The 25,939-nt window shown below is 45.5% G+C and overlaps 1 protein-coding gene across 10 annotated transcripts in view; it reads right to left on the reverse strand.

Annotated features, from left to right (window-relative positions):
- Nucleotides 1–25,651, reverse strand: part of TRAK1 (trafficking kinesin protein 1) — a 177,141-nt gene extending 151,490 nt beyond the window's left edge. For 2 of the 10 annotated variants that reach the window (XM_070575787.1, XM_070575777.1), the window contains exon 1: nucleotides 25,160–25,641. The gene's annotated coding sequence lies outside the window, so the exon portion shown is untranslated. Of the gene's footprint in view, nucleotides 1–11,893; nucleotides 12,335–25,159 lie in introns of those variants that run through there. The other 8 variants (XM_070575792.1, XM_070575780.1, XM_070575790.1 and 5 more) reach the window with 7 other exon arrangements.
- Between the last annotated feature and the right edge of the window lie 288 nt (nucleotides 25,652–25,939).

Below are 25,939 nucleotides of genomic sequence, written 5' to 3' on the forward strand. Positions count from 1 at the left end.
ACACTGGCCTAGCATAGGAGGGGGGACGAGAGGGACGGAGGGCCATTCCCTGTAGGCTCAGGGACGTGCAGAAACAAGAATTGCACTTACATGCTATACTAAATTCTTCAATGCCCTACAGTTCACATAACCAAAGAGCTCAAACAGATTTTTTGAATTACCCTTATACATAACGGACAACTACAACAACAGCCCTGGAGGAGGGGCCTCCTTCAGAAGTACCTCTGAATAAAGAGTCCACCATGCAGTGCTTCACTTTATGAAACACAACGGCCTGATTTCTAACCATTCCGGGTGAAGGAGTCTTGGCTAAGAGAGGAAGCCAGATGGCAAGGCCTCAGGATCACAGGACAATTGCAGGCCAGGGTGAGGACTGGATCCTAGTCTGGGCCGAACCACAGCAGTGAATTGAGAGCCCAGGGGCCTCAGCAGCCCCACCTTCACTTTCAGCACTAGCATTAGGCAGAGGGTGTCCTCCCTCACCTCAGCTTAGATCCACGGTCACCCCCACCTCCCAGAGAGCATTCGGTTTTTGTTGAAATAAAGTGAACAGCAATGTGATCCCCATCTTTGAAACGTCTAATCTGGAACAGTTCCCACAGTAGGTTTCCTTTAAGTGACGAAATGAGTGCAGCTTCTACATAAGGTTGTAAAATGAAGAGGCATATATTTACAGAGATGCAGCGCACTACACAGTGTGTCCTCCGGAGCAGAGTTTACGGCAGCGGTAGGTTTCTGCTCTGAAAAATTTTAATCATCGCATTTTAAAATTGCCCCGTCGTAAAAAGATTTTTAAGAAACACACAAGCTTCAGCTGGTAAAGATTTTATTTTCTTCAAGTAAATTGGTTTTACAGCTCTAATTTCTGAAACTGGGCTAACTTAAAAATCCAGAGAAATCATGTAATTCAAGTGAAAAAACAGAGCACAGGAAAGAAAACAAAGGAAATTGGCAGCAGGCTCGGGGCTGTTTCAATGGCTGACCTTTGCTACTAAACATTCTTAATAACTATTAGATACAGCATTTATTAATAAGCACTTAACCTGAGGCACCTCCCCTTACCCTCACTGCCCGATGAAGAATGTACCCCATCTCATTCTACCGAGGAGGAGACTGCAACTTCAGAAGCTTAAGAAACAAGCCTGCACAGCTGGCAAGTAGCTCAGATGGGGTTTGAACCCAGGCAGTCTGGCTCTGGAGCCCAACCTCTTGGCACAGCAAGACGAAACTTGTACTAGCAAATCCAATTTATTGACTCTACTTTCTAGGAAAGTTGCCCTCTGAAATACAGAAAACTCCTTCCACGTGACACAAACAATATTCAAATGACCTTTAAAAAAAACAGTCTTGAAAAGTAGATGGGGAGAGGTAAAGTAGAAATGAAAAAACAATATTTTAAAACTCCAACATCAGTTTTAAGCTCCAAAATCTAAGACAACTCAGTGCCTCGGGCCACATGAAAGGTAGATTTTGACCCAGGCCAGAGTCCCAGGATATCCGGGGTCTAGCAAATCAAGGGAACTAGCTGGTCAGTGGGCCACTGTTTTCATCCCAAACCAACCCACTTCTGGAGATCAGGACAAAGAATCACAACCAGATGGCGAACACTTGGGTTTCCATTTTCAAAACAAGCTATGATCATAACAACCATTGTTTTATTTAAAATATACTGCCTTCCACCAACCAAAGGCATTTTAAAGGGCCAAGAAGAAGGCTGTCCATCAAGTTATCAAGAGCTCTCAGAGGCCAAAGCATTGTCCTCTTCCAAATCTAAGTCCCCTGGGGGAGGAGGGACGAGGGGCTCCCGCCACCCTCAACAGGCCACTGTGAGAACCAGGGATATCAAGGAACAAAGCCAGGGGCTGGCTCAGAAATGGCCAGACTGCAGACAGAGCCTGTCTGAGACTATGAAAACTGGGATCCCCTCTACTCCCCAACTCCACGGAGAAAACACAACACAGGGTCTTGAGTTGGAGAAACCCACAGGCAAAAAGCCAAAGACAACATCCACCAGAAGCTGGAGAGATTTGCTCAGAGGACTAGGGGCGCTAGAGTGATGGAAGGGGGCTGGGGTCAGAGCAAGGACAAATGACTCCCAAGACAAAGGGGGAAGGGGGAGGGCAGGGGTCAGGAGGAGGGGACTAGAAAGAGAAAAGAGAAAGGGTCAGGAGAAAAGGGGGAGAGGGGAGAGGGAGGGAGGAGGGAAGGAACAGCAGGAGAAGCAATGGGGGAGGGGACGGGGGAGAGGGGTGAGGTGGAGGACAAGGAGAAAAGGGAAGGCAGAGGAGGAGAACAAAAAGCAGACAGACAGACAGCTGAGTGCCATGAAATGGTTGCTAAGCTGCTGCCCACAAACCCACAATAATGGCTGCAGATACACTAATCCGTACCCCAAAAGGGGGAGGGAAGATCAGCAAGGACTTTAAAGCAGAGTTCCCGGGATCAAATTCCACATAAGCACCCTTCCTAATGTATTCTTTACAAAGGAGGCCAACATTCTCTGGTAATAAGAACCCAGGATCATCACGCTTTTTAAAAGATGAGACAAGAAGATCAGCATAATTAGCAACACTTCCAGACCACGACAGGTCAGGGTCTACTTAAATATTAGAGACAGTAATCATAGCAGTGGCAACAACAGATGATCAGCCCTAGAGAGTAGAGAAGCCTATTTGCCATCAAAATTAAGAATTTATTCTTTCTCTGTGCTGTGAAGCAATCACTTTCATGGGTTCATTTTCCAAAAGAAAAAGAACAAAGAACTTTAGTTCAATGAAGAACAGTTTGCAAGCAGAAGCAAGTTCTACGCAGAAGTCTCTATTTCATCAAAAAGAAAAACTATTTTCACTCAATGGAAGTCCTGAAAAATAACACAAAAAAGTAATGAAATAATGATCTGAAAATCATTTATGCTATCAATAAAATAAAGGACAAAAAACATATGACCATCTCAATAGATGCAGAAAAAGCATTTGATAAAATTCAACATACTTTCATGATAAAATATTCAACAAACTAGGAATAAAAAGGAACTAAACCTGATAAAGAGCATCTATGAAAGACCCACAGCTAACATCAACTTAATAGTGAAAGACTGAATGTTTTCCTCCATGATTAGGAACAAGACAGGGTGTCTGTCCACTCTTGCCACTTCTATTCAACGCTGAACTTGAGGTTCTAGCCAGAGCAAGTAGGCAAGAAAAAGAAATAAATAACATTCACATTGGAAAGGAGGAAGAAAACCTGTCTCTATTTGTGTATGACATGATCGTGTACATCGAAAATTCTAGGGAACCCATAAAAGACTATTAGAACAAACAAGTTCAGCAAGATTGCAAGATACACCAACAATATACAAAAATCAGTTGTATTTCTATAGACTAGCAATGAACATTCCAAAAATGAATCTAAGAAAACTATCTCATTTCTAATAGGATGGCAATACTCCCAAAACTGATCTACAGATTCCCTGCAACCCCTCTCAAAATCCCATTTGCCTTTTTTTTCAGAAATTAACAAGCTAGTCATAAAATTCACATGGAAATGGAAGGGATCCAGAATAGCCAAAATAATCTTGAAAAAAAATGTTGGAGGACTCACATTGCCTGATTTCAAAACTTACTACAAAGCTACAGTAATCAGAACAGTGTGGTACTGGCATAAGGATATACAGATGAATGGAACAGACGTGAGAATGCAGAAATATGCCCTTACATTTATGGTCAATGATTTCCAACAAAACAATTCAACATGGAAAGAACATTCTTTTCAACAAATGGTGCTAGGACAACTAGACATCTACATGCAAAACAATAAAGTTGGACTCCTACCTCACACAATTCACAAAAATTAACTGAAGATGGATCATAGACCTAACCAAATGTAAAAGCTAAAACTATAAAGCTCTTAGGAAAAAACACAGGAATAGATCTTCATGACCTTAAGTTAGACCATGCTTTCCTAGATATGATGCCAAAAGTGTAAGTGACCAAAAAAAAGATCAATTAGACTTTGTCAAAATTAAAAATTTTGTGCTGCAAATGATATCATCAAGAAAGTGAAAAGAGAATCTACACAATAGGAGAAAACATCTGCAAATCATATATCTGAAACAGGACTTGTACGCAGAATATATAAAGAATTCTTACAACTCAGTAATAATAATCCAACTTTAAAATGGGCAAAAGACTTCAATAGACATTTCTCCAAAGATATCCAACTGGCAAATAAGCAAATGAAAAGATGCTCAATATCATTAGTTACCAGCAAAATCCAAAACCACAGTGAGATAGCTCTTCATACTCACTAGAATGGCTACAATCAAAAAGACAGAGAGAGCCAGCCCTGTTGGCCTAGTGGTTAAAGTTTGGCATACTCCACTTTGGTGGCCCAGTTTCAGTTCCTGGGTGCAGAACCACACCACTCCTCTGTCAGTAGCCATGCTGTGGTGGCGGCTCACACAGAAGAACTAAGAGGGCTTACAATTAGAATATACAACTATGTACTGGGGCTTTGGGGAGGGGCAGAAAAAAAGATGGAGAATAGCATAGTGCCTGGTACAGTGTTTTGGTTGAATGAATGGCAGACACAGTGCTGAGGAGGGTGAGCAGACATGCAGCCCTGCCCCCTGGAGTTTACAGTCTGGTCGTGTAGATGGACATTAATGCAATTTCACAAACAAATGTAAAGTTGTGTCTATGACCAAGAGGCCACTCTGTTCAGAGGACTGTCATAGGAGCTTTTGGCTTAGGGCGTTTGGGAAGGCCCCCCTGAGGAGCCGAGACCTAAAGGAAAGTTACCTAGGCAAAGGGAGGGGGCAAGGCCGTTCTGATGGAGGGAGAAGCATGATCTGTGTTGGGTGAACATGTTAGAGGAACCACCCAGAGCGAGATCTGGATAATCTCCTTCTGTTTCTAAAACTGGGCTCTAACACCTGCCTCTTCTTTCTTAATGATAACAATACATAACATTTAGTGAATGTTTACATGGATTATAGCATTTTATCCTGCTGGTGACCTGGTTCTGGGGTGAGTTCTGGGAAACCAACTAGACACTGAGTAACTGGTTCAGGTTTCTGAGCCAGCTAAGTGAGGGGTTTGAGTCCAGGTGGCCTGGCAGCAGAGCCCACACTTCTTGTCCTCCTTGAGGTGAGTTGTGTGTGCTGTGAGGTGTTGAAGATGCCATCAGTCCTGGATTCCAAGAGGTGATTTGAAGGGAGACTGCAGGGAGAGCTGCTGGACCATGCATAAGTGAAACACAGGGTCATAATATCCTCAGCAACTTGCCTAAGAAGGGTGTGGATCAGAAAGGCCAAATTGCCTTTTCTAATGGGGAACCTCAAATGGAAGGGATGCCGTGGGTCAAAGCATTGTAGAGGTTTACAACACGCCAGATAACACAAGAGTTAAAAATCTTTCAAATAGTCTCCTTCTAGACGTAGTGCAAGGGTGTTGGGACAGTGTCAAGAATGCTGTACTGCACATACCTGGACCAAAAATACCAAGGGTACATTGATTTTTCTTTTTTTAGCAGCCTTGAGATATAATTCACATACCTTATAATTCAACCAGTTTAGTGATTTTTAGTATACCCCATTTCCAAATCCATGCCTTTCTATCACTCTGGCAGAGGGACAGAGCAACTTAGATCAGCATCACGAAAACTGACTGACTTAAGACTGAAAGTTCACTTTTACTCTTCAGTCATTCAATAAATTTTTACTGAGCACCTACTATGTGCCAAGCACTACTGTGTGCCTCTACTGGTTCTGGGAATCCAGCAGAAAGTGAATCCAACAAAAATCCCTGCCCTCATGGAACTCATTGGGAGTAATTATCTCAACAAGCTCCAGCCCCATCATACACAGACAAGAACGGCCCTTTGGGTGAAGGGCCAAATGCCAGGCCAGACATCTGCCTGTCCTCCGCTGTCCAACTGCAGCCTGTCACGGACGTTCTTTACCTTCAAGGGGCCACAGACAAAAATATCAGTGGCAACAGGCCACCGTAAAAACTGCTGATACAGATGGGTAACCTGGGGTCAGGAAGGGCCTCCCGGGCCAACCTCAGGTCAGAGGTAAAAGGTGAGCACGAATTAGCCAGGCTGCCACGACAGGCTGCACAGAGAAAGCGGTGACAGGGTGGCCAGGCTCTCCGGTTAGAGGCAACGTCCCAAAGGAAGGAGAAAAAGCATTGCCAGTTAGAGAACTGAAAAAGGTGTGACCAGGCTTTGGCAAGGGAAGCAGGGGCAGCAGCCTCTCTGGACCCATGGGGAGCTCCTGAACGGGTTTTAAGCAAGGGAGTAATGGAATTCGATTTGCACTTCAGAAAGGTCACCTTAGCGACAGAGTAGAGAAAGTATTAGAGCAGCCAAGCCCATGGGGCACTCAGGGAGATCTGGGAGGCAACTGCCCAGATGGGGTGGGAGAGAGAGAAATGGAGAGTCAGAAAAAGGTCCAGGCTTCTGCCTGGGCAGCTGAGAACAGTGGTGCCCTCCGTGTGACTGGGCTCAGACCCTTTTTGTCGGTGGTGGAGAGGGAGGTGGGGTAGAGGGGGAGCAAGTAGCGGTGGTGGCGATGAGCAGTGTTTGTGCACCCTAAAACGGAAGTGTGCAGAAGGCAGATAGAGAAATGGGTCCAGAGCTCGGGAGACAAGATTTGGGTAGTTATGGCAACCAAGGCCACAGGCATGGTGGCCCCCAGGGGCAGAGTGCAAGGCAAGGAGCTCACCTGAGGTGCCACACTCTGAGGACACCACCGTTCAAAGGCTGCATGAGGGCAGGGGAGCCTGCAGCCTACAAGGAAAACGAGGAGGGGTAGTGGGAGGAGAAGGAGGAGGAGGAAAGCCAGGAAGGCACAGCTTCCCAGAAGCCAAGGGAATAGAGCATTTCACAAAGGAAAGGATGAGAGGACTGTGGACTGTGCTGTCAAAGGTCAAGAATGCCAGGACCAGAAGGTATGGCCTGGACTTATCACCAAATTCACTGAGCCCCTGGCGGTGGAATCATGGGCTCAGGTTCTGATGGCAATAGGGTCAGGGGGAGGAGGCAGAGGACATTTCTGTGAGACTGGCAGTGAAGGGGAGGAAAGAGCTACGGCTGAGGGGAGCCATGGGGCCTAGAAAGATGACAGGGAACTGAGTATGTTACAGGACAGTGGGATGGAGTCCACGGATAGGATGAGGCTGGAGAGACAGAAAGAAGGGCTAACCAACCAAGTGCCTCTGCTGAGTAGGTAGGAAAGGATGGGACCCAACAGGATGAGGTAAATCAGCCTGGGGAGGAAGACGGTCCCTCCTTTGCTTAACAGCAGGTAGGACATAAGAAAGGCGCTCACAGGGCTGCGGGTAAAGGCTGGAGGCAGCAGGCCTGCACTCCTGCTCAGGGTTTTAAGAGCATCTACTAAAGGCAAGGTAGAGGCATGGGGTTAGGTATTTGAGAAAGATGTGAAAAGTCTAGAACAGTCACTGTGGCAAAAGGCAGAGAGAAGGAAACACAAAAAAGAACCACTGGGCAGAGCCTATGGCCCAGCTGAAATGGCTTTACAGAGTCATCATGCTGGGTGATAGGTGTTTATATAATTTCTCCAACAGCCCTCAGAAGGCAGGGGCAGAGTTATGTCAGGTGGCGCGCAGGAAGGACAACGGGTGCTCAGTGGTGACAAGATGGGGTGGAGGGGGAGAAACCAAGAAGCTGGATGAGGCAAGGAATGTGTACAAAGGGCTGGAAGGACCAGAGTTCTGAGAGGAGGGTGGTTATGCTTTGGATTTCAGACGCGGAACAGCTAACTCCAGGAGATGACACAATCCAGGCTGTGACTGGGGCAGTGTGTGAAGCAGGGCAGAGGCCACTACTGGAGAGGAGATGGTCAAGATGCTAGGTGAGTCATCAGAATCCAGAATGATGAAGAAGTAGGTCAGGGGAAGATAACCTTGAGCGAAATGCCCCATTCTTCCATGATGGAGGCGGAGAGCCTGGGAGTGGGAGGAGAAGACGATACACCAAAACACCACCAGCCCCAAAGGAATGGAGCTTAGAGCGCCCCTTCACTAAACACCTGCTACATGCTGCCAACAAGCAAGAACAAGGCAAACCTCTCTACACATCACCTTACTGAATCCCCACAGTCATGCTACACGGTCTTATTCTATAGTCGGAAAAGCTGAGGTTCACCGGCTAAGAACTTTCCTAAGGTCGCAGAGCCTAAACGTGCTGGCCCCAGAATTTGAGGTTCAGGCTTCCAAACACCAAATCCGCTCAGCCCCAGCAAACGCACCGAGAGACAGGGTAGATTGCATTATTTATGCTCCAGCAATCACTTATCCTGATGCAAGGGCTCTCTAATTGCGCCTCACACCATTTCCTCCGAGGAGGGGTCAGGGGCCGCCTGCTGCTGGCTAATAAGCGACAGGCTGTCCTGAATGGCTTACTGTACTCGCTGAAATGGGAGGCCACAGTAATTACCCAGAGCCCCATTAAAAAGATCCTGGAACGTGATGTGCTACTAGTTCCAGAACAAACACATCGAAACATCAGTTTTTAAGGAAACACCAGCCCAGAATTTACATTTCTAAAAGAGCTGACTTGATCATACTCAACAGGAAAAATCCCTTCCTTCCCACATTTCCAAACAAAGCAGTCAGTGTTTTAATTCCAATGACAATGGAGTTTCATTTTAAGGACAGCAGCCTACCACATTTGTTTTAGGGACTTAAAAATATTGGGTCTCAGAGTGATAGAAACTTGTGGGAATAAAGTAGGACAATAGTCTTATAGCCAACATTAATAAGTGAAATGGCCATCAGCATTAATTTGGTTCTTAATAATTTGGTATTTATTTATTCAGATGCCAATAAGACATAGTGGAAAGGCCTAGAAGAGTTCAGAGGTTGGGAAGAGTCTTTTCAGGTTGACACACTCTAGGTGAGTTTGAGCAACATCCTGGGGCTTCACACCATACCTGGCAAGACTCGCCTGGTCATCAACAGCACAGGGCAACGGGCAGCCCCTCTGTGCCGCACACAGAGGAAACACAAGCCCTGTGGCCACAGCCTGGGAAGCAACAGCACATTCTGGAATAATGAGGCATGCCCTACTGATCCTCACTTACTGCAATCCCAAAATAAGCCCCGCTCTCATGCTGACTGTTCTTACCATACTCTACCAGAAAGCAACATGATTTTCCGTCCTCAAACACTTCAGATTCCCAGAGAATGCACCCTCCAGATTCCTTAGTGATAACCTCAGCCTTGGACCCACTTGAAGCACCAGCATGTGCTTTCTGGGGAAACCTGTTAACAAGCATTCCTAACTCAGTCCCGGAAGCCCGCAGGCGGAGGAGCCTAATCTCCTCCCTCACTTCTCAGGAGCCTTGGCAGAGCTGGGATTCTCTCACCCGTGCAGTCCTCAAGGGAAGCAGATTTGCGGGGTGGGAAACAATCACAGATTGTTGAGGTGAGCAAGAGTGACAACCATGAGTTTAATCTTTTTATCATCTCCCTGGTCCCTGAAATTCTGACCCTCGCTGGGGGAAAATGCTCTCATCCACATCATGAGGAAACTGGAAAGGCACCTCAGACGACTCTAACTTGTAAGAGAAGCATTTTTACAAGAGCAAATTTCAAAGGGGCCCTGTCTCCAGACACAGACTAAGCAAATTTACCACAGACACTGAGAAAATACTATCAAATCATTTTAAGAATCCTCACAAATTTTCCAACTTTGAAAACTCAAATTGCTGAGGTTAACTATAATCAACTGTTATGGATACTCTTTCTCTTGTTAATCTGTTCTCTGTGCTCTGAGAACGTCGTTCCTCTTTCTCTTGTTAATCTGTTCAACAGTTACTTCGTGCTCTTTGATTTGGGATGAAGGCTGAGTGACAGTCACCTTTCTTCTGCCAGGAAATCTGTCCGCTATAAAAGAAAACGGCGCTCCTCTTCCTCTCATTCTTCTGTGCTGGCTGGAGATGGAGATGGCCGCTGTAACCCCAGCAGCCCCTACTAACAGCTTGACCAGCAAATAACACATAATGATTCTTAACACCAGGATTTTTAAATTATGCAAATGCTTTCTGATGTTAAAAATTCCATTTAGAATATACGTAACATCTAAGGCATCACCCTACACTCTGCTTTGCCCACAACTCGTCATGTCCCCAGTCAGCCATCCTGAGCCTCTACCCCAGGGCACAGCACATCCTTCCATCGGCCTTGAGCTGCCACCACTCTCCCCAGGCCTGGACCAACACAAAACCCGCCCCGCTCTCCCTGCTTCTGCTCCTGCTCCCAGACCCTGGCTCTCCACACAGCAGCAGGGGAATCCATGAAAGAAGAAAATTGATTCATGTCATTTCCCCGCTCAGAATCCTCCAGCAGCTTCCAATCATATTCAGATCAAAATCTCAGCTCTTGAGCATGGGCAGCAGGCCAGTGGGATCCTGACCATCCCCCTCATCCATGTCCACTTTCCCCAAGGGCTCCCTGCACTCCAGCCACACTAGCCTTCTTGCAGAGGCCTCGGCACTTGCTGTTTGCTCTGCCTGGGACGCTGTGCCTCCATATTTTCCCATGGCCGATTCCCCCCAATTCTTCAGTCTCTGCTCACCCATAACCTCCCGAAAGACGCCTTCACAGCCACTCCACCCTCCCTCTCTGCCGCCTTACCCTGGTCACTACTTGGCATTACATCCTACATCCATTACTCGCCTGTCCCCGGCCCTGGACTGTTTCATTTACTGTCATAGCTCAATACCTGGCCCAGGGAAGCCAGTCAATATACACTTAGTAATCATTCTTCTCAGAAGGTCTCCAGCTACCCATTCTGCCAGGAATCACCTGATACCAAACAGAGGTGACTCTGACCTGCTAAAGACCTATGAAATCAGAACCAACCATACGTTTCTGGAATAAGCATGAACCACTCAGCCAGCACGTATGGCATATACACGTCAGCTCAGTCTCTAAAAGCTTTATGATTCCCCTCCTTCAGATAAACTAAAGTTAGGGAAGTGAAAAACAGTTGTTCCTGTTTTTTCTTTCTCAATCTCTGAATTAGCAGAGAAATCAACGTGGATAATTAGCTGCCCAGTTCAGTCTCTCTCTTCTCATCCTCATCTTCCTCTATAGTTTAGGTTTGGGGCTTTTTTAAAATCTTATTTCCAACTAAATAATTTTTAAACTCCAAAAAATAATTTTTTCGAAAGTAATTACATTTACTTCCTTCTGAAGAAAAATGCCCTGGTTAAAGAAGCTTTTCTTAAAATCTACTTCTGACACTTGTAGCCATTATTAGAGTAAGAAATCACACTAATAGATACATGTATTATTTCATTATTTTTGAAATAAAAATACGATCGGGTAACTAATTTTGTGTCACAGCTACAAAATTAACGCAAATATATCAAAATATCAGCACTTTGAAATAAACAATAGGAAGCTTCTATAAGGAAGCTTGCATCACTCTGCACTTTAAAAAATATACATTGAGGTCATATCACATAACAGCAGATTTCCTGTAGGAATTCAGTCCCTCAGAACAATAATCTAAGTCAATTTGATACTGATTCCACCTTGTGATTCCAAGCCAAGGTGAGGGTTACTATAAAAACGACGGAAGCGGGAGGGGTCACAGGGAAGCTTACTGATAAAAGTTGGTGGGTGAGATCCAGGATAACAGTGGCAGGAGAAATTGTCAGACAGATTAACCACGCACAAACTATGTGCAAAAATAAACAACGAAAATCAATGCCCCAGCCGGCTCATCGGTCTGTCTGGGTTACAGCAGCCCTACAGCCGCTGCTGCGCCACAGGAGTGAAGAGGGTAGTAAGCTAACCAGGCCATTGAAAACAGGCATTTGTCCTGACAGTCTCCAGGGCACGATCACCCTCGGACTTACCTGCACTCTTTATACTTTCTATGAAACGCCGAGGTTCACTCTTAACCCAAAATCGGCAAAATTTCTTCATGTCCCTCTATATCCTTTTCTACTTCAACAGAAAGTTAAATAAAAGGGCCTAAACAAGAAAAGAAGGAAGTGTGGGATGGGCGGCCAGAGGGAGTGCCAAGGCGAGTGAGAGCAACACAGAAATAGAAAGAGAGAGACACAGAGAAGGAGAGGGGAGGACAGAGAGAAAGAGAGAGAGAGACAGAGAAAGGAAGGAAAGAAGAAAGAGAGGGAGGGAAAGACAGGCCAAACAGCAGAGACAAAGACAGAGAGACAAAGGGAAAAAGGCACACAGAGAAAACAGAAAGACAGACAGAAAAAGATCGAACAGCAGAGAGAGAAAATGACACTAAGAAAGAGAAGGAAAAAGTTCATGGGAAAAAGTAGTGATGTGCTTCATGGAAAAGCTATTTGTTACCAAGTCGCTCTTTTTCCATGTACTGTATTATGCCATATGTGGGAAGTGAACAAGGCTGGATCTCTGCCTAAGAACATCTGCCACGGACCTTAAAAGCCCTAATAATAGCACAGCTGGTGTCCCCAGCCTAATGAGCTCACCGCCCACGTGACCACTCCTTCCCGGCTGCTCCTCCAGAGAGAGGCAGCACCAACAACAGGGACAGGCCAGCTCCTTGGCCCTCCTCACATCCAAGCTTCATTTCCTCCACTGCCTTTTTTCTCCCTTTCTTGAAACCACCCCCACCCATTTTCCTGAGCTAAGTTACTATGATCTCGCAGTTCCTTTGAACAAACATGTTCTTAACATGAAAGGCAAATATCAGAAACAAAAGATGAGGACATCACTACAGATCTTCTAGACATGAAAATGATAATAGTTATGCCCAGAAATTCAACAGCTTAGATGAAATGGACAAACTTGTTGAAATATACAACCTACCAAAACTGGCACAAGATGAAAGAAAAGATCTGAATAGCCCACCGTCTATTAAAGAAATAGAATTCCTAATGAAAAACCCCTACATGTACAATGAAAGGCCGGCATGCCACCAAGTATGCTTGCCACCAAGGTACAGGGTGTAAGCCGCTCCAGGAGCCCTGGGGACTCACGTCTGGGGAGGACTGTCTCTGATAGGGAGGCCCTCAGCCAGGCTTGACTTTCCCACTGACCACTGCGTGTTGCTAGGAGGGAACGATGCACAGCAAAATCGGAAAGGGGGGTGAGGGTTGTGAACAAAGAAGGGAGGTCTTACAAACTTGGGAAGTTTTAACCCTTTCCGGTTTAATTTTTTTGAAACTGATTCCCATAACAGTACACTTTTAAAAGCCCTCTGGCACTTGAAGAAATTGCCCCTTGGCATCAGGAAGGGGAAGGATTTCAGCTTGAAGGGGAAGCCTAGCGGAAAGTGACGGGAGAGGAGACTCCAGTTGGCACTGATACTGTAGCCATAGCAATTGGAAGAGGAGCTGAAAAATCTGGGATCTCTCTCTCTCTCTCGGTCCAGGCAACACATCCTGATGGCAAGGAGGGCCAAGCGGACATGATACATGGGGCTTATTCACCAGAAAAAGACAAAGAAGGCCACATTTCAGAAACCGCGCTTAGTAACATACAATAGCACGGATGTGTTTGTAAGCATGCAATACCCAGGCTAGCAAATTACCAGATTCTATCCCTGCCTACCAGGTAATTATATCAATAGCAATCACATGATTAGCTAAAAGGTGGGCAAATCATTAACTTCTTCTACTGTTAAACACTGTTACACAGTAAAAGACACTGTTTTATACCCTGTTAATGCCATGAATAAGTTATCTAAGCCTTAACAATTTCTTGTTTTGATTTATATCACTAAAGTCACTCTTGCCATAAGTTTTTTATGAATTTTGAGTGTTACTTTAAAGAACCATGACAATTTTTCAAGGACTATAAGTACTTTTACACATTATTCCCTTTGGTTGGAATGTTTAATATACTGAGAATCCTTTCCAAGGCACAACAGAGCTGCTTCCATTCACAAAACACTAAAAGCATTAACACAATCAATTGCTATTTCAGTCTTTATCTCTCAACCTTGTCCTTTTACTTTCACTCTTTTTGGTCATACAATCAGGTCGAATCTACAGTTCTGAAGTCTTAAAGAATCCTCCTGGCTGCACCTTCGGGCCCGCAACAGTTCCTTGCCAAGCCATATCGGAGCCAGAGGCAAAAGGAAAAATTAGTAATACCGATTCTGTCTTTATTAAAAACTTTGATATTTTGTTCACCAAAAATTTTTATGTATTAATTTAGATTTTTCTTAATATTGCCTTAAAATATATTTATCTTGATTAAATTTTTTGGCAACTTCCCCCCTTAAATTTTGTACCTTAGGCAGGTGCCTCAGTCACTTTACCCTCGTCTAGGCCTGGCCCACAATAACAACAATACGCTCTGGGTGAACCAAGGAAAAAAGAAGAAATACCCAGGCTTCATTAGCTGTGCCAAAGACTGAACAACAACCACCTTAAGGACATCTACTGGGGGGTGAGGTGGGGGGGTGTGTGTGTGTGTGTGTGTGTGTGTGTGTGTGTGTGTGTATGTGTGTATGTGTGTGTGTGTGCGTGTGTATGTGTGTGTGCGTGTGTCTGTGCGCGTGTGTGTGTGTGTGTGTGTGTGTGTTCTCAATGATTCCAAGGGCCAGGGAGGAAAGGGATGAGATGAAAACTAAGAGTTGGAGCACAGTTAAATTCTGTGGACCAAATATTTCACTTTAATTGCCAAATTAACTGGAATCTTTAATTATCTCCTGGATTTAGCTCCACTAATTTTTACTTTAATATACACCTTGTATGTCAATACCCCTCATAGGTAACCACCACTATTCTGATCCTTATGACAGGATAGTTTTGTCTATTTGAACTTCTGGAAAACGGAATAATACAGTGTATAATTTTGTGTCTGGTCTCTTGTGCTCAAGATTTTGTCTGTAACTTTCATCCCTTTGTGGCATGTATTAGTATTTCATTCCTTTTTATTCAAAAATAGTATCCCACTGAATGGATATAACACGATTTGTTTAAAGAGTCACCAGTTAATGGATAGTTTGGGGCTATCATGAGTAAAGCTGCTATGAACTAAGTACATAGCACCCATTTCCGTTGCTTATATGCCCAGGAGTGAATCATTGGGTCATAAAGTATATAATCAGCTTTGGTAAATATTGCCAGTTTTCCAAGTGGTTGTTCTTTTTTGCATGTAATGCATGAGCCTTCCAGTTGTTCCACATCCTCACCAAAGGTTGGTTGCCAAATTTCTTACTGTATCCATTCTGATGGGGCTGCAGAGGTCTCTTTGCTAAAACAAACGATTTCTAATTCCCTCCAATTTTACCATGGTTCTACAGCTCCAACAGTACAAACTTTAAAACTTCAAGGTGTATAAGAATCACAAGAAAGTACAGTAAAATCTCTAATTCAGAGCTCACTAAATTCAGGAATCCATAAAATAGACACCCGTGAGATAAGCATACATGATACTTGGCAAGGAAATGTGCAAATATTCCTGAACACCACAAGAATGCTTATAGTCAACATGTTACTAAAAGGCTAAGCCAGTGTCTCTTCTGAACCATGGAAAACCGAGTGATACAACTTTACAAGTATTGGCAAACCTACTATGTATAAATAAAACCAAAGAACACTTTAGCCCTCCTCTTACTTGACCTCTCACAGCAGAGTGACCCCCATAAACCCCACCGTTTGCTGCAAGAACACTCTCTCCCCCATCACTTCTGGTCTCCTCCTGGTCAATCTCTGGTCAGTCCTCTGTGAGTTCTTCTACACATGACATCACTACTGTCTACACGGCGATGGGCCCCAACCCTTACTTCACACTCAGATCTCTCTTCCAAGCCTCAGGCCCAGATGTCCCACTGCCCTAAACACCTCCACTTGGAAATTTTACAAGCACACCAAACTCAGTACATTCAAAACAGGATCCTCCAGGTCCTCACCCCTGCACAACTGAGTTACGTTAGTCCAGTCTGGAAATCTCAGTCTCCTCCTTGACCCAGCCCCTCCCTCCCCCTACTGCCATCTCTTCAACAAGCAAGCCTTACCTCCTCAACATCATTCAAACGAATCCACTTCTTCCCACCACACTAACTACCTCAGTTGAAGTCATCACCCTCCCTCACTGCAGGTCTCAGTCATTCCAGAGGAGGATGAGGCCTAGGACCACACACTGGCCTGGGGCATGTTCATCAAGATGAAGCCAGCCACTCCTCCTAAAGACATCCTCCGGCCTGCCATGGGCCTTCTCTTTGGAAAGTCTACCAACCACATCCCTTTTGCACACTAGTGACCAAACGTGGATGCAACTTCTGATTTTGTGAGAGAAATTCTCAGACTTGATTATGCTAATCATTCTCTGCCATGCTGCCTCTCCCCAAACAGAGAATTCAGTACGCTATAAAGGATAAAAGTCTGATGATAAAATAACCAGATTCCCAGGAATATTTACTTTCTTTATTCCCTGCCATAAGAGCATCATTTCTCTTCTAATACCATGAGACTCAGCCCAGCTGAAAGTTTTCCAAGTTAACATTCAATAGTTGCTACGACTTTCCTCTTGTACTAAAGTAACTTCTCTTTTCTTTTAAGCATACAAACATTTTCCTATCTTCCAAGTACAGTATAAACACATCTACTGCATCAGTCAACGTTTTAGAGTATCTTCTCAATGATTTGCTTGTCACACCTTTTGCCTACTATTGTAATAGTAAGAATATTCTCCTTGTTTTCTCAAACAGATGTTTTCTCAAATTTCTCAAATATTTAACACCAAACTACACTTCTTCCACAAAAGACCTTTGAAACATCTTGATATTTGTGTGCAAATGTCACGTCCAAAGAGATTTTTCTAATGCCTTAGGATCCTTGCAGAGTTAACCCTTTCTCCTCAAAGCCAAAGCAGGGAAGTTAGTTGTCAGGTGAGCAAAAACCACAGCCCTCATCACTTCGTTCGGCCTTTAGGGCTCGTCCTATTAGTACTACAAAGATGAAGGCCAGCACATACCCATAGGGTGTGCCACAGAATATGTGGTCCAAATTTCTTGTGGGTGAACACATCATGAGGAGTTCAACAACAACAACAACAATGGCTAAAACACAATGCTTACTGTGGGACAAGCATACATATTAATTCACGTAATCCTCTTAATAACCATATGAGGTTATCATATAAGGTAAGGATTCAGGCACTGGCTGTCATAAACAGGAGTTCTTGGCTGGGTTCAATAAATCTAACCTTGACAAAGCACCAATCTTAAAGGGACAAAAAAAGGAACATGGCCTCAAACACATCCATGTGTGCTGTATTTATCCAGACAGACTGTTAAATCTGAAAGTTTTTATTTTTTAACTAATGAATGAAAACAAGGCTACGCTTTACTCAGGCACATAAAGTAGAACTGGTCAATTCCCACAGTACTCAGCATGTTATTTAAAACATAACCTACATGCAAATGTTGAAATGAAATACCCAACGTCTGGATGACATTCTTTTCTTCTCTGTTATGAGAGCCAGTTAAGCCATTGTCTCAGAAATTCTGTAGCCAAATGTAACACTCACAGACCCAGCTCCAGTGAGTCATACATATAACAAATTGCTCATTTTCCTTCTCCCCACCTTTCCTCTAAATCATTATATTGCTATTCCTGAATCATAGGTTTGGTTTTGTTTGTTTGTTTGGTGTTTTTAATCCTCCAGCACAAAGGTTACCAATTCCAATTTTGTAACGTGACAAGAATCTGCCTGTCCCTTTAGTTTAAGTAAACCTCCAATTTTCTTCCCAGGTTTGAAATTCTGCAATGCAGGCCAGGCCCACATCTTTGGACCCTCACTGAATAAAAAACGGCCCTTGACAATATAACTGTGCTGCTAGATCTCTGCAGATGTCAAACCACCAAACACCCCTACTCAAAGTCAAGGTCCAACAGGCAAGCCAAATTTACCCTTAGAACCCTGTATTCAGACTCACAAAATAGAATGTAAAACACTGAACTGCCTTTCTACTATTATTCTCTTTGATCCCCCGGCTCACACACTCCAATTTCTATTCAAAATAGAAAAGGTAAGGGAAGAATGGAGGGAAAGACCATAAATACACAGACCCTAAAACACTAGCACCTTCAAAATCTTAATAATCTGAGTCCCACCACACTTACTTATCCATTTAAGTAAATTAAATGGGATACCCCCGGAGTTAAACAGCAATCAGGAGCAAGGGTTGAAGCAAGAGCTCCTAATATCTACCACTTTCTAGGAATTTCCCACAGCTCAAAGCAAAGCAAAGACCATGGCTAGTGTTGGAAGAATAACAGAATGAAGGGAGAAAAGTGACTAGAAATAACCAGATCATACCCATTAGGAAGGCTATTATCAAAAAAAAAAAAAACAGAAAATAACAAGTGTTGGCAAGAATGTGTAGAAGCTGGAACCCTTGTGCATTGCTGGTAGGAATATAAAATGTTGCGGCCACTGAGGGAAACAGTATGGTAATTCCTCAAAAATTAAACATAGAATTACCATAGCATCCAGCAATTCCACTTGTGGGTATAGACCCAAAAGAAGTGAAAGCAAGGACTCAAAGAGATATTTGTACACCCATGTTCATAGCAGCATTATTCACAATAGCCAAAAGATGAAAGCAACCCAAGTGTCCAAAGATGGATGAACGGATAGACAAAGTGTGGTACATATATACAACGGAATAATATTCAGCCTTAAAAAGGAATGAAATTCTGGTACATGCTACAATGTGAACGAACCTTGAAGACATTACGCTAAGTGAAATAAGCCATATACAAAAAGACAAATATTTTATGATTCCTCTTAAACGAGCTTCCTTGAGCAGTCAAATTCTAGAGACAGAAAGTAGAATGTGGTTACTAAGGGCTGGAGGAAGGGGGAAATGGGGAGTTAGGGTTTAATCAGTCCAGTTTCAGTTGGGGAAGATGAAAAAGTTCTGGAGATGGATGGTGGTGATATTTGCACAATAACGTGAATGTACTTAATGTCACAAAACTGTACACTTTAAAATGGCTAAAATGGTAAATCTTACGTTCTATTTATTTTACCACAATTTTTTTAAACAGAAATAAAAGATGGTCATTCCATTAGGGATTTCCTTTCATCTCTCAGACCGGGGAATTTGGGCAGCTCTTGGGCAAAAAGAAAACGAAGAATCTGGCAAAGACAGGTTCCCTGCTCCCACCCCCACAGGAGGTTATGAGAGGGAACACGGCAGGCAGAGAGCTCTGTACCTGCTGGGAAAGCAGGAGGGAAGATGGGAGGTTGAGGAAGAGGTTACACACACTGGGGACAGATACACTCACCATCCTGACGCTCTGTCTTGTGACCTCCCACATACATGGATTTGCTCAACAAAGAGTAGGTGGGTGGGTGGGTGCTTCAACTACTCAGCTAGAATTTGCGGAAAACTGTCTATCCACTGCTCTGGCACATTTTTAAGAACTCAAAACATCACCCAATGTTTTAGGTGTGCCAGGGTAAGGAGGGTAAACAAGTGGCTGGATTTTGGACTGCTTTTCCCTCACTACTGATTTAGAATGACAGTTTCTCCCTTCCTTCCCTGGGTCCTCCCATTTTACAGTTCATTGTACATAACTGAAGGAAGGGAAGAGGTGGGCATTCAGAAAGGAATGGGTTCAGCAATCTTTTCCAAAAACCCTAGCCCCCTTCCTTTCGGTGGAGGGCAAGAGGTTGAATTCAACTTTGAGCCCCAACTCTCCCACGCAAGGCAGGGAACAAGCACACACTGGCCACTTGCTCTTCCCAACATATGCAAAGTCTGGCCTTGCGTATTAGAGAGGAACATTCTGTGTAACCATGAAGGAGTGTCTGAGCATTAATGCCACCTGGGGATGTGTTTAAAATGCAGATTCAGATTTAGCAGGTCTGGGCACGGTCTGTGATCCTTCGGGTTTAACAACTCCCAGGCAATATTGATGCTTCAGGCCCACCCACCACACGTTGAGTAGTGAGGCCTTATACTCCAGCAACCAGCTTGATTCATGACAGCAGGACCAAAAGTCAGGCAGAAACAGCAACAGTCAGGATCTCCCTCTCATGAGCATCGCCCTCTTCCCAAGGCCATTCTGCACTCAGACCACAGCCACTTGGTTCCTCCATGAATCTGGACTCTCAGTCCCTCTGGCATAAACAGCTGAGCCATCTGCAGTCACTCACTCCCTGCCTTTCTCATCACACTGAGCACAATCGATGCTCCTGGAGGTCAAAGAAATTTTTCCTCCTCGCTTTCCAAGAAAAAGTTTCCCAATGGTCCTTAGACAAAATCAATTCCAGGATGGCTTCTACACTGATCGCTCACCTGCTCCTCCCGGTTCAAATTCACAATTCAATCATATAAGTGAAGCCAAATCATTTCCAACATTCTAGGGAGACATTTTATCTTTGACCACATCCCAAACTGAAAATTATCTGATAAAGCCCATAACGAAAAGAAGCAAGCCTACCCTAGATCACGCCTCCTCCACTTTTTGCAAAACTTAAAAACTGAGAACTCACAGAATGCTACCATCAAAAAAACTCCAGGTCCACGGTGTATGCAGGGATCTTAAAGAGCTGCCTGGAAGGATTCTTTGACTTTTACCCAAAGAACCACAGGAACAGATGGAGAACTTCTAAAGTCCTACAGTTCTTCACATGCACACATGCTTTTTCTCTCCAAACCTGGAGAGAGAAGAAAGAAAAAACAAACCCCATATCCCTATTCTAATTAATAGTCATTTTAAGTGACGTAAATACACCTGCACCTATGTAACCACATGTAGCATTTACTAATAGCTGATCTGTGTGAATACAAGTCAAGAGACAGAGGCATTTCTTAGTCAACATAATCACACTATCTAGTAACTAAGTCTAGTCATTAAGAAGGAGCCCAATACAAAAAATTAAAAATAGAACTACCATACGATCCAGCCATCCCACTACTGGGTATTTATCCAAAGAGCTTGAAGTCAGCAATCCCAAAAGTCCTATGCACCCCAATGTTCACTGCAGCATTATTTACAATAGCCAAGACATGGAAGCAACCTAAGTGTCCATCAACAGTCGATTGGATAAAGAAGATGTGGTACATATATACAATGGAATACTACTCAGCTGTAAAACAGAACAAAATCATTCCATTTGCAATAACATGGATGGACCTTGAGGGAATTATGTTAAGTGAAATAAGCCAGCGAGAGAAGGATAATCTGTGTATGACTCCACTCATATGAGGAATTTAAAATTATGGACTAAGAACAGTTTAGTGGCTACCAGGGGAAAGGTGGGGTGGGGGGTGGGCACAAAGGGTGAAGTGGTGCACCTACAACACGACTGACAAACATTAATGTACAACTGAAATTTCACAAGATTGTAACCTATCATTAACTCAATAAAAAAAAATATGGAAAAAAAAAAAGGCGCCCAATAAAGAGTGAAGTGCTCTGAATAGCATGCGCTAAAGGGATACTTTTCAGAAAAAATCAAACCACTCCACACATTCAGAGTTATTTTCAACTAATTCTTAAACAAACAAACAAACAAACAAAAAGATTTCAAAGTCCCCTGAATTCCCAGAGCATGGTTGTCCTTAACATTTAAATCCAGATAATTTATATTCTGGTGGTTCTTTAATTTGCTAATGTACCTATTGCCCCCCCAAAGTGGAGAGTATGCTTTTCAGATGTTAGTACAAAATCCACTTCCTCTGGGAAGGAGATTACCTTCTGCTTTTAAATGTCCTGGCACATCATAAAGTGTGGAACTAGAAGAGACCCTAGAAAGAATCCAGCTCCAAGATTCTCGAACCGAGATACACATACTTACGCTCTAGGAGCCCCCAGAGAAATAAGGCGCATCTTCATCCAGTGCTTTCAGACTCCAGACAGCAACGGAAAGCATTTTTATATTAAAACAAACAAGATGAATCCTGCATTGTGGTCTTCATCAAAAGAATCACTGAACTAACACTGAAAGTCCAGGCTCGTGCTGGAAGCCTCAGGCTGAGCTCCCCAATCCCCCCTTCCAGGGTTCCTTTGCCCTGAAGTTTGCGGGAGCAAGTTTAAGAAGCATCAGTATAACCCACTTCACAACTGGAGACCTGGAGGCCAAAAGACTTTCCCAAGGCTGTAAGCAGCCACCTGAGAAGTCACTGCCATTAGTCTTCGTCAGGAAGACTGACAGCGCTGCCCAGAAAAGCTCTCACCACTAACCAGGTGAGGCTGGGAGCAGTCCTTTCTAGAATGCTGGACCAGAAGCCCAAACAAGGATTTTAAGAGCTCCCCTTCCACCCTTGTTCCACCCTCTTCCACCTCAGGTGCACTCTTAACAAAGACATAATTAAATGAGCTTCTCAGTGAATGATAACACCACACAGCCTTTCATAAAACACGTGTCAAAGCCTTTCTTTAAGCAGCTGCACGTCATTTGGTATTACATGTAGCTTAGAGGCATCTGGATTCACACATATGCCATTATTTACTGTCTCTTTGCCAAAACTTTGAACTTTTCAACACTGCAGGTGGCCACCATTTGGACACACCTGATAAGAAAGCAAGTCAGAATAGGGAACATTTGTTCAGAAGATGGCAAAAAGGGGAGAGGAACCAGAAGACCCATTTAACAGTGTATCTCCATACAACACTCACCCAAGACCATAAAATAAAATCTAAGAACCCACAAGAGGCCCGGGGTTGGTGGAGACAGTTCTCCCCCAAACATCTTAATCTCCCAAAAGGAGCACCCCTTTGTCCCCTCTCCCCACAAAAAACATGGTGCACACCGAATGCAGATAAGTTAAGTAGCTCAGGACCCATTTTCAAAACCAAGGGTCACCCAAGCATCACATATTTGAAGAGGGTGGTGGTTGTAATCTTATCCCCAAGTTGATCAAACTTCCCAATCATATAGTGTTCAACTGCAGCACAGGTGAAAGGCTTGACTTAACGTCTGCAACCATCAGTCACTTTAAACGAACTCTTCACCTTCCGATGCCTTTCTCACTTGAGCCCTACAGGGGAAAAAGAACTGCCCTTGTAGGAAAAGTGGCCACCTGCCTGCTTGTGCCCCTCGGCTGTCTTATGAGCTGTATGGTGCACCAGAACAATCACGTCTATGAAAACACCAACAGCTGATGGTGCAGAGAAAGCCCAAGGTCAGCTCTCCACCTTGGAGCACACAGCCAAGATGGGGAGCCCAGATGGTTAATTCAAGACTCATCTAACACGTACAGAATCCTACTATGTGTAAGGTCCAAGGGAGGGGCTCAGAACGCAGTGACAGGAAGAAAGTCCACCACAGATGGCAAACAGTAAGATGCTGTCAGTTTGGAAACTGAAAGTTTAAGAACTCAGTTCAACGCGAATAATGCCCTTTTATTTTCAGAGCCCTTTTATGTGATCTGATCTGACCCCTCACAATAAACCTATAAGATAATCATTACTATTTTAATATCTGCTTTATTATCCTTGTGGGGCTCAAAAAGGTTACCAAGTCACAAACCTAGTCAGGTTGGAAGGAGACCTGCAAACCCTTCCAGGTCATTCACACAAACTTTTACAGACAGATACTTTCATTTAAAACACTCTTCAATCTTTACAACAGTCCAATGAGGTTTGTTGGGGGAGAGCGGGGTGGGGGTGGGGGGTGGGGTAATGAAGGGACAATCCCAGAGAGGGAAAAGCCAGGTCAGAGAGGTTAAATGTCAGAGAGGTTAAATAAAGAGCCAGGGTCACACAGCCAGCAAAGAGAAAGAGGAGTGTAATCTGAACCCAGGTTTCCCACTGCAAGGCCAGTGTCCATTTTTTTTTGTTTAACTCAGCAGAGAGGAGCATAGGCAACACAGCCAGGGCGGAGGCACGCACCAGGGAGAGCTGGGGATGGGAAACCAAATCCCACAGGTCCCTGGGGCATCAAACAGGAAACAGCTCACACTGGGGCCAAGCTGAAAACCAACTCTTGCCAAACCTGCTGCCCACAGTCATGGGCTTTCTAACCCAGCTCAGCATCCCTGAACCCGGCTCAGCTCTTCAGGTGGCTCAGTCCACACTTGTCTGAGTACCTCTGTGATAAAGCTGGGGTCAGAGATGAAAAGGCACAGAAGCGTGACCTTTCCAAACCAAGAGAGAGGGGAAGGCACCATCTGTCACTCCAAGTCCAACTCTGAACCTGCCAGCCAAGCTCCCTGCCTGTCATCCTCCAGTGGAACTTGGGACACCCTCCTCAGTGCAGACTGCTCCAGGGCTGGACATTACTCAGTCTGGCCACCTCCCTCTCTGCTGCTCTTGCAGATGGAAACCGGAAAGGACCCTGTCCTAGCTTGTTTTGCGGTGGTGTCTGTCACCTGCCACAGATAACCCAAAGACACTCCACAAAAGGGTACCCGTCCTGCCTACACACTCACAGACAACATTGACACCATTTACACACTTGTTTGAAGCAATTAAGTTCCGAAGAAGCCTATTGGAAAAAAACTTTTTTAAAAAATCAGAGGCCTAACACTCACACTTAGGAGACGCTTGAAGTGGACGCTGATTTCAATTTCTGAGTAAGTTCAGGGAAGGGTTCTACAACACGGAGGCGTAACGGGTGGTGGGCGTCCAGCACCAGCCACAGGAGCAGCTGGGTTTTTGACTTGTGCTTCCCTAAACACAACTTTAGAAAAGAAGAAACATGATGTTTATTTTTACCTGCAAGATGCTGACCTTGGAGATTCGAAAAGAACTTAAAAACTGATATCAAAAAAGTGACAGAGTGAACTTGCTAACTCTCAGGATGGAAAGGAGGGGGTCCTAAAGCCATCTGTCCGGTCCCAGACAAATCCCACAGATGTAATTTACATTAGTTTTGCAGGTGAGGGGGAATCGGGGTGCTGCTCGCGCTTTTGGCCTGGTTCAGCTCAGGGCTCTTTGAAGGTCGTCTCACTGTCACCTCGGAGTGCCGGAGCCCAGAATCCAGGCCACGCGGCGTGACTGACACGATGTCCTATGGGCACCCTTCTGGGCGCCCAAGGGCCTCCCGCAGGTGCGGCCAATGCAGGAGGGGGAGTGCCCCGACAGGGTCCCGGAGCCTGGCCTCCCCCGCCGCCACACATCACGCGCCCACACTCCCGCAACACCAGTGTCCTTCCCCTTCCAGCCCTCGGGCCCGATGCGCGGGAGGCACGGGTAAGCGGACCCCGAGCTTACCCGCGAGAGGCGCACGGAGCGCGGGCCCGTGGCAGCCGCGGTCTCCGGGGCCTCCGGCGCGGAGCTGCCCCGGCGCTCGGTTCTCCTGGCCGCCTCCTCCTCGTTGTCCTCGGCCCGGCCCCGGCCGCCCGGCAGCTCCAATTCCCTCCGCAGCAGCCGGTCGGGCGGCACCGGGGCGCACGCGGCGGGGCTCGGCTTCGGCGCCTCCTCCTTCTGCTGCCCGCCCGCCAACTTGGTGGTCCGGGGGTCCCGGACGCGGGGGTGGTCGGGGTGCTCGGGGCGCTCGGGCTCCCTCCCGTGCGCAGCCCCTCTCCGAGAGGCGTCTCACTCGCCTCGCGCGGGCGTCACGGGCTCGGGGTGCGCGGGGGCGGCGGCCGGGTGGGCCGCGGGGCGACAGGCGGGGGCGCTGCTGGGGACGCGGGCAGTGATGCGGGCGCCGCGGCGCGGCCTCTCGCCATGGCTCCCCGGCGGGCAGGCGGTTCGCACCTCCCCTTCGCGCTGCCGTCACCGCCCGACGCGCGCCAAGCCCTCCCCTTCCCCGGCCCCGCCCGCCACCCCAAGCCGCCACCTGCGGGCTGCCCTCCAGGATGCCCAACGGGCGGGCGAGTGTCAGCGCCCGGAGCTTCTCCAGCCGCGGCCCTTGGCCCGCCCTTGCGCTTTTGTCCGCGCCTGCTGGGCACAGAGAAGACCTGGCGAAATACCTGGGTCGGGAAAAGCTATCACACCCGCCCCGAGCGCTTAACTTCTCGGTGTCCGTCCAGAATCAGTCTAAAGGGAAGA

The sequence above is a fragment of the Equus przewalskii genome, chromosome 15 (genome assembly GCF_037783145.1).
Source record: "Equus przewalskii isolate Varuska chromosome 15, EquPr2, whole genome shotgun sequence".
Classification (NCBI taxonomy): domain Eukaryota; kingdom Metazoa; phylum Chordata; class Mammalia; order Perissodactyla; family Equidae; genus Equus; species Equus przewalskii.